Here is a 12,819-nt window from a genome sequence, read left to right on the forward strand (position 1 = left end):
TTCCTGGTTTTACTGCTCACTCTACTGAGCTTCACAGATGTATTTCTTTACAAATTGAAGGTACCTCCACCAGCAAAAAGATTATGAGTCGCTTTATTGCGACACTCACTTTATTGTGACACTCACTTCATTGTGGTGACCTGGAACCGAACCCACAGTATCTCTGTGGTATGCCCATATGTACATAAATGTATATAAATCACCTGAGTCTACTCCTAAGCACAGGGAGTGTTAGTAAATTACTGGAACCAGGAATGTCCCACACACCCGCCCCTACTAAGTGGAATTCCACCTCCATTGTAACCTCCCTTCTGTTGCAGGACAGACTGTTTCTCCAAGAGCCATCCATTTGCTAATTTGAAGAGCTCTACTGGGAAAAAATTGCCATTGCCTTAAGTGCAACCCAGGGCCTCCCTAAGGATGGCAATTCTCTGCTCGATGGGGTCTCTATAATCACACGTACTTAGGAAACGGGATGTTCTCTCTTACTGACAGGGGCAATGGATAAAAAACCAAGGGGGGAGATGGAGGAGGGAAGAAGACAGAAAGGAGGGGCCTGTAGTAGGGGCGACACATCCCGCTGGGCAAAGCACCACCAGCATATATTTCCTCTGAGACGTGAGAGTGGTTGTCATTACCAACTACTTGTCCATCTGATGCTTTCAGTACAAGTGTTCTTTAAAGTAGGGAAGGAATGTGCATGACTCAATGTGCTTTGAAACGGATTATTTAAATCCTTTCACAAACACTTTTCACCTCTTTATTGTTGATGACAGTCTTGGACTCCAGGCCAGGGAGCCCGTCTTTAATTTGGATTGCTTATTGGCCCCCAAATGTGCCCAAAGTAGTTAATTTTCTCTGAGTTCCTGGCATATAGTAAGCTCTCAATAAATGGTAGTTCTGATTGTTATTTTTCTTACACTCCACATGTGTGACCAAGTGAGATTATTGGCCAATTTGGAGCTTTCAAGAGAGCAAATCAAATCCATGTGGTTAGTTTAGCCACAGCCGGAGTTAAATCCTGAGGTGACCCCAGAGCTGAATGCCATTACCTCTGACCTTCAAGTCTGAAAAGCAGAAGCGACGTGGGAGGAATCAGAGACGGGGCCGAGCTACAAAAAGCTCAATTTCATTCTTGGTGAAATGACCTTCTATGATTATGAACATCACTACCACATTGTTTAGAAATTATCACAGCAGGTCATATTTGTTAACTAATTTGTATGAGCTCATATACGTTACTTATTAACATTAATAACTTACATTAAATTTTCTATTCTTTTTTCCCCCCTCTCTCCACATAATCAATCTTCAGCTCATAAATGCCCCAAAGAACAAGAAGCAGCATGTTCAGAAAGGGTGCACTCGTGTCAGTTGGTAGTTAATCTCTAGATTCACCACCAATATACGAGCCAGCACTAAGAAGAGCAGGCCAAGAGGAACTTGTACTTCATGTCACTCTCCAGATTTAAAACCCTCCAGTGGGGTCCCTCACCTATTCAGGGAGAGAGCAATAACACTCTCGAATCGGCCAAACCCGGTGTTGGTTCTGTCTCTGTGCCTTACTGGCTATGTCACTTGGAGCTAGTAAGATAACCTGTCAGCCTCGGTTTCCTTATCTGTAAGTTGGAGATAATACTCATCTCATAAGAATATTATAAAGATTAAGTGATATCAAATGTTAAATTACAACATTCACTTTTGGAGAGTATGCGGTGAATGCTGCCAGTTGAAACTCAGATTAGAAGGGTTTGTTGGAAAGCCACTGGCAACAAGGATCGGGAGACTTAAAATGCTTATGCTCTCTGACCCTGTCATTCCAATTATGGGAATGAATCCTAAAGGCATAATGCAAAACAAGGCCACAGATTTACATTCGAGGATGTTCGTCACAGCTTTATTTATATTTACATATACTAGAGACAAACCCAAACGTGCAGTGCTAGGAGAATGACTAAATTATTATACATTCACCTGATGGAATATCAGATATTGCTTAAAATGATATTTGTACCGAATTTTTAATAATGTGGGGGAATCCCCTTTAACTGTTAAGTGATAAAAGGATGAAAGGGAAATTATATAATCATATTGCATAATAATCCAGAAGTACTTCTGGATGCTAATGATGGAGGATTATTTTCTTTCTATTTTTTTGTGTTTTACGATTTTCCTGCAATAAGCACATATTTTAAAAATTGAAAGATCACAAGTAAACTAAAAAATATGAACGACTTAACGAAGGGTCTGTTACACTGTAGGCACGTGACAAGTATTAGTCCCGTTCCCCTCCCCCGTTGCGTGCTGACTAAGCTGCTAAAGATCTGGGCCTCATCCACTTTTCCTGCTTCATTTCCAGCTATCCTCCAGACTCGAGTCACTTCCGCAGTTCTCAACTCCCTGGCCCTTTCCTGCTCTTCCACGCGCCCTAGTGTTTGTGTTGAACATTTTTTATAGGTTCCTCCTGCCCACACCTAGGTAAGCTCCACTCAGTACAACTCTAACGGCTCACTTCCTCTGAGACTCGGGGCGAGGTAAGGTTTTACCTCCTCGTTCCCCAATTATAACCTACATGCTTTGCGTAGTGATTACCACACACTTCTGTTTCACCAAATGACAGTGAGGGGAACTACATGAAGTAGAGACACCATACCTTTCTCATCTTTGAATTCTCAGTGCTGGGCATGAGAGCTGGGTCTTAGCGGTGTGTCAAGTGAGTACAGAAGTGAGAGACTCTCATTCTAATATCTTAACTTCCTGTGATCACCTCAAGGCAACTCATCCTTGCCTTTGGGTTGTCTTGCAGGCTGGACCATTTCTTGCACCCTTCCCCATTACCCCTTATTCCCAAGATGGTCAAGCTGCTTTTCTCCAACCTTTGCAATGGCTCCTAAATCCTACCTCTTCTACGAAACAGAACTTCCTCTGCCACTTTTCAATCAGGGACTCCTGGCTCCACATTTAGCTGTACTGGCTCTCTGGCTTCAATGACAGACCATCTCCATTTTTATCTCCTGAAATAGTCCCAAATTGCACTTACCATGTTGCTCCCAGTTGGCCTCTCTTTTCCTCCCAACACTGAGCTTCTGGCTTCTTGAAAAGCTTCAGTGAATTCTTTCTTTTCCCTTAATTCATCCCCTAGAGCCAGGCTATCATCTAGCTCTTCCCTTTCTTACCTCTGTGATGTTTTCAGATTTTATCTTCCAATTTTAAGGACAATTACATTAAAATTTCCACTCCAAATACATCATTTCTAGGAGGTCTTGGTCCCTTGAGCAGTTTATCCTGCCTCCTTGCTGGTGGCTCCCAAACTGTATTCACTTTGCTGTAGGAGCTTAAGTGACAAGTAATATAAAACAAGATATCACGTTGCTGCAAAATGCCCCCATCCTCATAAAGAGCCAGATGTCAACAAGAGCAAACCATATAGCAGTGGTCCCCAACCTTTTTGGCACCAGAGACCGGTGCTTATGTGAGTATCTAATGCCTGATGATCTGAGGTAGAGCTGAGGTAGTGCTGGGGAGCAGCTGCAAATACAGATGAAGCTTTACTTGCTGGCCCGCTGCTCACCTCCTGCTGTGTGGCCTGGTTCCTAACAGGCCATGGTCCTGTATCAGTCTGTGGCCCGGGGTCGGGCACCCTTGCCATGTAGCTTCCTTGGTCTCTCTGCCCAACCATGGTACAAAGTAGAATAGGTCCTTTGGAGAAATTGCCTTTGTCTTTTGCTTTTCACAAGGACCGAGGACAGTGTTTGAGAGTTGGGGAAAAGAAAAAAAACAAAATAACAAAATACGCCCCTCCCCCCAAAAAAACCCAAAAGGCAGCATTTTCTATTGAATTTGCTGCAGTCAGGCTTCTGCCCTCATTACGTACAGACATTTCTACTGTCAAGATTATCAATGACTGCCATGATACTAAATCAAGTGGCGAATTCTGGCTCGTCATCTTACTGGACCTAACAGGAACATTCGACCCAGCTGATTACTGCTTCCTCCTTGAAGTACTTCTTCAGTTGGCTTCTGGCACAACATGCTCTCTGGGTTTATTCTTATCTCCCTGGTTGATGCCTCTTAGTCTTATCTGCTGTCCTCCCCATTTCATTGACTTCAGACAAGTAGCATCCTAGGGCTCAGTTCTTTGACCATCTTCTCTCCTACATACACACTTGGAAAGCTCATCCAGTCTCTCGGCATTAAGCACTACACTTATATCTCCACCCTGAAGCTCTCTTGGAATCTCTGAGTTTTATACCCACTGGTTCTCTCACATCTCCACTTAGCTAACCAAAACGGACCACAAACTTCACAATCCAAAATCTAATTCCTGGTCTTCTCTCCCAAATCTGTTCCTCCCAGAATCTTCCCCATCTCAGCCATGAGCTACTCCATCCTTTCCATTGTTTAGACCAAAAACTCTGATGTCACTCTCTGCTCACTTTTTCTCTCACACCCCACATCCAGTATGCCATTCTCCCTTCAAAATACTTCCAGAATCCAGACACTTCTCATCACCTCCACTGCTGCCCTGTGAACCAAGATGCCCTCACCTCTTGGGTTTGTTCAATTGTTAGCTAACTGGTGTCTCTCTCTTGCTCTGACCACTCTTCATCTATTTTCCACATGACAGTCAGATGGTCATGTTAGAGTCAGATCTCTGGTCAAAACTCTCTGGGGGGCCCACTTCAATATATGAATGGGCCAAAGCCTTTAGATGAGCTATACTAAGGACTACCATAAAGTTTCTCATCCAAACCAGGACTTTTTTTTTTAGAATAAAATAATAGGACAATAGGTATAACTTTAGACTGTCACAGGCAAACAGATACACATTTATTCTTCCTATAAAACCCAACAGTCTGGTCCACAGTCAACTTTATGAGGTCGCCCCCTTCTCTTCTCTTCCTGGGTTCTTCTGTTCGAGCCACACGGGTCTCCTTGCCATTCCCTAAACATGTCAGACACGCACCGTTCTCAGGGCCTTTCCACTTGTTACGACCTCTGCCTGGAATGCTCTTCTCTCATTTGTTTACATGGCTCACCCCCTCTTTCCAGTCTCTGAATAACTTTCACCTTCCCAGAAAGGTTGTCATTGACCATTCTACTTTAAAAACGAAGTCTTCTCTTCCTCCTCCCATGCATTTCCTACTGACATTTCTTGCTTTATTTTTCTCCATATCATGTCTTCTGCCATCATTTCTAAAGAATATTTTCACCGGATTTAAAATTCTAGGTGGAAAGCTGTCTTTTTCTTTCAGCACTTAAGGACACCATTCTTCTGTTTTCTGGCTTGCATACTATAATAGACATTTTATACACCTTAAAACAGTCAATAATTGACACTGAATCATATACACATTTCCCACCCCTTGCTTGACAGAACTTTTCTGGAGCTATCCTAAGTTGAAGAGGTATTTGTTGATTCGATGCAGAAAACATGTATTTCATCAGTCACTGGTAGGAGTGCCTCATCTTATATCTGTATACTCAGAGCCTTTCTGATTCTTCCTCTTGAATGCCCTATGTCACTCACCTGAGGTTATCTCAGATTCACTCTGAAATCCTTAAACTGCTGAATGGAATGCCATAGTAAATCTAGTAAATCCAGCTATAGTTTCATGAAGGGCAAATTCACCATTGTGGAAGGATTGTGATAAAACCATGTCTCAATAAATAGAATAAAAGATGTCAAAGTAACCTGTAAATTACCAAGTGTTATAAAAGTGCCTTGGATTGCCAATATTATTTCTCTTGCATATTTGTAACTAGCACAGCAATCAGACCTTGCCTTCCTAAAGTGGAACGTAGGAAAAGGCTGCACCTGTCTGGGATGAGGGCCTGGGCAGGAAGTTAGCACAACCCTTGATACATGATCCAATGTCACTACCCCAGATTCATTGGGTCCCAAACTTATTTCATGATCTTCTCCTTAAACTGAGTCCCCTTTCTATTTCATCTCCATCCTCAGTACCTTCAAGTCTTTAGCCTTCCAGGCTGTAAAATCCAGAGTTAAAAAGGAGAGAAACTTAGGCAAGTTCTATAATTGTTCCTTCTCTTTCATCTGTGGCCAAGGCTATAATTTCTGTTTTCCTAAATCTCACTCAGATTCACACTTTCTCTCCATTTCCACTACCAAACCTTGAACTAAACTCTCCCCAGCTTACCCCTGGATGGCCACAGCTGGCTAACCCACCATTTGTACACTGCCAGAAGAACCTTCTAACACCAATAATGTACCACTGCCCACTGCACCAAATTAAAATTCCCTCACTAGAGCAGAGGGAACTTCAAGCCCTTCATAATATGATCCCCTCCCACAGACCCTACCTGTCATAGCACACTAGCTGAAGGCACCGAAAATACTACATCACGAGGCTCAGTCAGTCCCCGTGCCCTAGGAGCCAGCCAGCCCTACAGGATCCCCATCCTGACCTGGGTGAGATCCAGAATTGGTCTTGCTATCTTCAAAGCCAGTATCTTGTGTGTTACTTCCTACTAGAGAGTTTACTATGTGTCTCACGACTCACCAGGTTCTACATTGTATCTGTCAGATGGCATCACTGCATTTGTAGTAAAAATACATTTTACTCATTGATCAAAAGTTTATAGCCAACCTCATGGCAAGCCTTCATAGGCCCTGAAAGGACAGAAAGAAGCATGATCTAGGAACAAGATCACAAGCTTTGGAGCAGGGAGCCCTGGGTTCAAATCCCAGTTTGCTGACTAATCACCAACTTCATGATCTTGAGCATGTCACTTGATCTCTTTTGAGCCTCAGGTTTTTTTTGTTTTCATTATTCTTCTTCTTTAAAATTCATATGCCATACAATTTGCCCCTTTAAAGTATACAGTTCAGTAGTATATTCACAAGTTGTATAGCCATCGCAATTATTCAATTCCAGAACACTTCATCATCCCTAAAAGAAGCCTCATACCCATTAGCAATTACTGCCCATTTCCCCCTCTCCCAGACCCTGGCAATCACCAATTTGTCTTCTGTCTCTGTGGATTTGCATGAGCCTCAGTTTTAATCATCTCTAAACTGAGCATAACACTTAACTTATAGAATTGCTGTGAGGATAGAGGTAAACTGCAAAGTTTCTAGCTTAGGATTTGGCATCTAAGAGCATTTTAATAAATTATTAATAATGTGCTAAGTATTTTTCTGGCTCCTTCCAATTTCTTAGTATGAAACCCTTAGCTCCAGTCAACTCATTTTCTTTATTATTGCCTCACCTGAACCTCTGTGTTCTTACTCCTCACCTGTCTCTTAGATCTCTGCCTTCCAAAACCAACATTCAAGATCCAGCTGAAATCCTACCTCCTACATGTGGAACCTTCCCTGGTGTAACTTCTGTTTTTCCTGTGATTTTCCTCAGCTACCCTCAAGAGAGAAGAAAACCCTTTCAGCCTGACTTTAAACATTTCCAATGTAATGAAATTCTGGTCACGACTCCAGGCTAATCAAACTTGTGTTTATTCTAGATTTTTCTTCGTGACACATACAGTACTGCTGGTATCCACAGCTGCTTTGTCACAATAAAGCAAAAGAGTGCTACGATATCCTCAAAAGGGATTTCTGATTTTGCAACCGAACCTCCATTACAGGATGACGTTGAAGCAATAAACAGTGACACTTCGGTAGCTCTGTACATGGCAGCTATATTTGTACACATTCGTATGATTCGCAAATTTAGAGCCATCAAAGATTACAGCCTCTTCAGAGTTTATTTGGTCTTGGAAAACTTCTTAATGAGTTTGACATTTTTATTAGGCTCAAAGTCTTCCACCAAAGCTCAGTGCAATTATAGTCATTTATAAAGTAGCCAACATGAAAAGGAGCTTGGCAAGCCCGTGACAATGCCTCGCAAGGTCTGGCTGCCTGGGAACGCTCACCCAGGTTTCCATTCCCTTGTCCTGTTGCACTGTGGAGGCCAGGACTGGGGTAAGAGTAGACGACCTGTTATGCTCTTTCTAGCTGTGAAACGCTTTCATGCCAGGCTGATCTCACAAATGCATTAATTCTCCTCACGCTTCCAGCCCAACCCTTGAGGGAATAAAGGGAAAAGCCTGCCTCACACAGCAAGAATTGTTCAATGATAGTCTTTAGGATAATGGAATAATTCATGGCTGGCTCTCTGCAGTCAGATGAGCCTGGATTCAAATCATACTTCTATCATTTACTCATTGTGGATTGTTGGGCATGTTATCTACTCTCTCTAAAACCAAGTTTCCTCATCATTAATAAGTATAATAATATGTAAAGGGCTTATTACAGTGTCTAGAATGTAGCAAGTGTTCGACTAATAGTGGCCATTATCACTATTTTATTTTATTTTATTATATTTTATATTTTATTTTTAATGTCTACAGCACCTGGTACTCCTAGGTGGTCTTCCATCCAAGGACTAACCAGGCCTGACCCTGCTTAGCTTCTGAGATCAGACAAGATCAGGCATGTTTAGGGTGGCATGGCCATAGACATTATCGCTATTTTAGTCACATCATAATCATCATCATCATCATTATATCATCAGATAACATAGTCTTGAATCAGTTGTGGACATCATTAAAAATGGTTGAGTATGGGTACAAACTTCTAGCTGTAAGATAAAAAAGTTCTGGGGAAGTAATGTTCAAGATGACTAAAGTTAACAATAATGTGCACATCTAAAAGTTGCTAAGAATCGCTCCAATGCCTTCTGGCTAAGAACGAGTGTGAAAGTTTCTAAGAGTATGGATCTTAAGTTCTCATCACAAGAAAAAAAAATGTAATTATGTGAGGTGGTGGATGCTAACTAAACTTATTGTGATAATTATTTCACTATATATAGATATCAAGTCATCATGTCATACACCTAATACTAACACTGTGGTATTGAGATATCGATTATAACTCAATAAAACTGGAAATGACAACTACAAAAAAAAAACAAAAACAGTTGAGTAGGATTAATTTAAATAACTCCTAATTATTCTTTTTCTATCCCCATACCCTAAATGTTTAAAAAGTATCTTGCATGTGTAAGGCACTGTACTAGGTATTATGGGAATTATAATGATTAGGAAGGCATAGATTCTTCCCTCGAAGATCTTACAGAAGAGTAAAAGTCACTTATGCATATATTAAGATGATACAAAGAAGAAAAGAAAGAGAGTTCCAAGACAAGAGCAAACAAAGCCCTCTGGGAATTCAGAAGGTGAATATGTAGAAGACCAGAGGAGGCTTCCTGGAGGAGGTGGAACCTGAGCTAGCCAAGTGATAATAAGAGTTGACCATTGGAAGACTAGGGGACAAGCACTCCAGAAAGAGGGTAAAGCTTTGAAATCCAGACAGAGCTGTCTGTGTGAGTGGCAGCCTTGCACAGAATACCATCTAATCCACAGTATTGACTGTAGCTAATTAGTGGTATTTTCCCAAGGCCACATTGCTATAAAATCTGAATTGCTGTTTTAGCATTAAGAAAAAAAAAAGTTTTTTTCTTTTTCCTGCTCAAATCAGACACTTTGGAAGGGAAATTGAATAGGCTTTCACCAGATGGAGTCATAACGGAAAGATGACACTAACTAAGCCCGAATGTTTCAGAATTTGAGATGCAAGAGCTTTCAGGAAAACAGAGCCAAAGTGCATCTCAGTGAGAAGATTTGTGGCTCTGCCGCTGAAAAGGAACTTCTCATACTGGGGTGTATTGTGGGGAAGACATTGGGGCTTTATGTAGCTCCCAGTCTTTAGGCACAAAGCGAGCCTCTCCACACAATGCAGGGAGGCGACATTTGCCCTTGAATGCACACACATTCCTCTGGGCCCACTGCCAGCGTCCACTGGAGCAGCTGAGTGGCAGAATATAACTGTTCTTACTTTAAAAAAAAAAACTGCTCCTCCTCAGGTTTTATGAAGAAAATGGAGCGGGACCTTGCCAGGGGAGTGCATGCCGCCGGACTGATAGAGTGTAATTACCCTGCATTATGATTCGGGCAGGATTCCTGCTTTTAGGTCTTTTCTACCCTCGAGATATTCACAGCATTTCTGTAGCCTCACAGGTGATTGAGGTCTGGTCAGAACAGTGAGCAGTTTGCATGAGTCTGAGCCTCAAATTTAGGAGCAAAGAGAAAAAAAATATGATGAGTATTGGAGGGGCCTGGCATAACAGGGGCTCAGTCTGTGTCCTGTATGTGACAACATGAATGAATATACTGACAGAAGTGGGCTCCGTGAGTGACTCAGCCCAGAGGACTTGGACTCTCCTAGGGGACACCCATCCATATTCCACTTGGATGGAAAAAGCCACAGTAAATCAGTCAATCAAACATTTATCTTGTACATCCCGTGTAACCAGCATTGTACCATGCTAGACCCAGAAGCTGGATTCAATCTAAATATAAATATAAAACATGGCCCCTGATCTCAAAGGTTTGCAGTTTAGTTTGAGAGACAAAACTAAGCCACATGAAATACTTGGAGCCAATATAACTTAGGGTTTTACTAAGGTTTCCAAGTGGTCCCAAATGCAAATACTGACTGTAAGTGCAAGTGGAGTTCAGAGAAAATAAAAAGGTCAGAGCAAGTTTGAGTAGTTGAAAGAGGTGTCAGGAAGGAGGCAGAATTTTAGCTAGGTTGCTCCTAACATTGGTGACACATACCTTTGTCGATCTGTAGAAAATAACTTCTAAGAGAAACAATTAGAACTTTGTTGTCTCTGTAAGTACTCAGTGACATGGTGAAACAGGTGTCATCTGAGGTTGTCTGGTTCGTCAGAGGTGAGAGGGGATCTGAACCTGGGGTTGTTCTCGAAATTCATGCAGGTGAAAGTTCTCATTCCAGGTATTATAAAAATAATATGGTTCTTTCATATAGAAGACTAGTTCGAATAATACTTTTTTTCCCCCCTTCTGGATCCTGCATAAATTATGTGGTTGGGAGGAATTGGGAGTAAAAAGCAGCATTCAATGGAACTAATCTAGTGCTCAGTGGCACTAAATTAAGAATTTATGAAGGAAATTTATTCTCCCCCTTGGGAGCTTGATTATGAAAATGCTGTTCTTGGCATTAGCCTGAGGCATCTGCCATCTTGAAGAACACAAGCAACTCAGTTAGCAACGACATGGATTACGGAGAAGCCCTCGTGGCACAGCATGTGCCCCTCAGAGTGCATGGGGGGTTCTCTCAGACACAAACCTGCAGGCCTTTTGGTTCTTTCCTCAAAAGATGAGCTTAGTTACTTGTAAGAGCCTGGAGTCCCTGGCTGTGAGGGGAAGACTCCAGCACAAAGCACAGGGAAGAGGAGGAGGGGGAGTGCCGTAGGGCCAGAGGGAAGAAGCTCAACAAATAACGACCCTTTCCCCAACCTTCAGTCAGATCCTGGTCTTTACGATGAACCTCTGGTATGTTAATACCATGTATACGCCCAGGCTTCCTCTTCTCAACACCCATCAAAGTCCACATATTAGAGGTCAAGCCGTTGGCCTTGGGATGTGTCCTGGCTGACCTCTCAAGTCTCCTGACCTCTCAAGTAGCCCGCGAGCCAAACTTCCAGTTTCCAAACATACCATGGGCTGGGTTCCTTATGCTCTTGGTTCTTGCTCTTGCTCCCTTGGCCTGGAAGGCCCTTCTCCCTCGTCTACCTGACCAATTCTTACCAGGCCTTCAAGGGCTAACCTCGGTGTGACAGGCTCTGGAAGCTCTGCTAATCCTCATGCCTCTAGCCTCCGATGCAGCCCGTCCCACCTTTCTCTATTGCTGTCTTCCTTACTCAGCTAACTCTGTTCTCGTCAGCACGTCTCTCTCCCCTGACAACATGTCAGGGCACACCTTGAAGGCCCGCATCACCGTTTATTCACCTGGGCGACTCTGGGGCCCAGCACAGGATCTGACACACAGCAGGCACTCACTAAATGTGTGAGGGAAGAATGAAAAGTGATCCAAGGGGGTGCCTGAACTCACTCCCTTTGGGGTGACACAGTCATGTTCCCTGAGGAGATGCACTGCAAGCACAACCCTGGGGGCTCGGAGTCAAGCTTGGGGAATGGGATCTGCTTGCCCACCCGAGGAGGGCAAGGATGGAAAAGGCTCTTCTCATATGGGGTGTTGAACTTGTTAAAAACAGGAAGGCCAGTGTCATCTAATGACATGGGGAGAAGGATGCAAGAGACATTCATTCATCGAAGCTCAATGGTTTAACCAGAGAGCTTCTCACCATGTTATTCCAAGTGAACTATAAAGGTTGTTTTCTCGGTAAATATGTTTTTTGGTGAAAAGCTCTTTCTCTATAAATCTCGTTATCCTTATAAAGGTTATTATGCTCTTTACAGCATGTATTGTCTATAGAAAGAACTGGCATAAATATTCTGTATTAAGTTGGGAGAGTCTGCATATATTATAAACATATATAATCTATTTAGCAACAATCCAAAAATTTGCAAAACACATACCAGACACTGAAGAACCAAACTGTCAGTTTTAGCCAGGCTGTTTTCACACATTCTTGCCTGTTTGAGAAAGGAGATTCTGGGCAGCACTGAAGAAGGCTTATGACAAAAAGCATACCCAGGAATCCAAGAAATTTGATGCTATAATTTAGAAATAATCTAAATAGTCTATGTTCCACCCAAAAACAAGATTAAAAGAACAATATTGTTGGAACATTAAGAAAAGAAACAACTTCAAAGCTAAACTTTCAAGCAAAGAATTTGGACTGAAAGAAAAAAGTGAAATCTAGTTAAATATTTTGGTTTAGCAATAGTTCTTCTTTGCCTCACCCAGCTTTAGCTCCCTCAAACTTGCAGCTTCAATGTTTCTTGGCTGCTTTCCTTGTCCCTACCCCC

The 12,819-nt window shown here is 42.3% G+C and overlaps 1 protein-coding gene and 1 pseudogene across 1 annotated transcript in view; both read right to left on the minus strand.

The window, feature by feature from the left end:
* Positions 1-12,819, minus strand: part of THSD4 (thrombospondin type 1 domain containing 4) — a 447,797-nt gene that overhangs the window by 140,787 nt on the left and 294,191 nt on the right. The window lies entirely within an intron of this gene.
* LOC112471745 lies at positions 8,362-8,480 on the minus strand (annotated as a pseudogene).

This window comes from Pteropus alecto, unplaced genomic scaffold (genome assembly GCF_000325575.1).
Source record: "Pteropus alecto unplaced genomic scaffold, ASM32557v1 scaffold38, whole genome shotgun sequence".
NCBI classification, from domain to species: domain Eukaryota; kingdom Metazoa; phylum Chordata; class Mammalia; order Chiroptera; family Pteropodidae; genus Pteropus; species Pteropus alecto.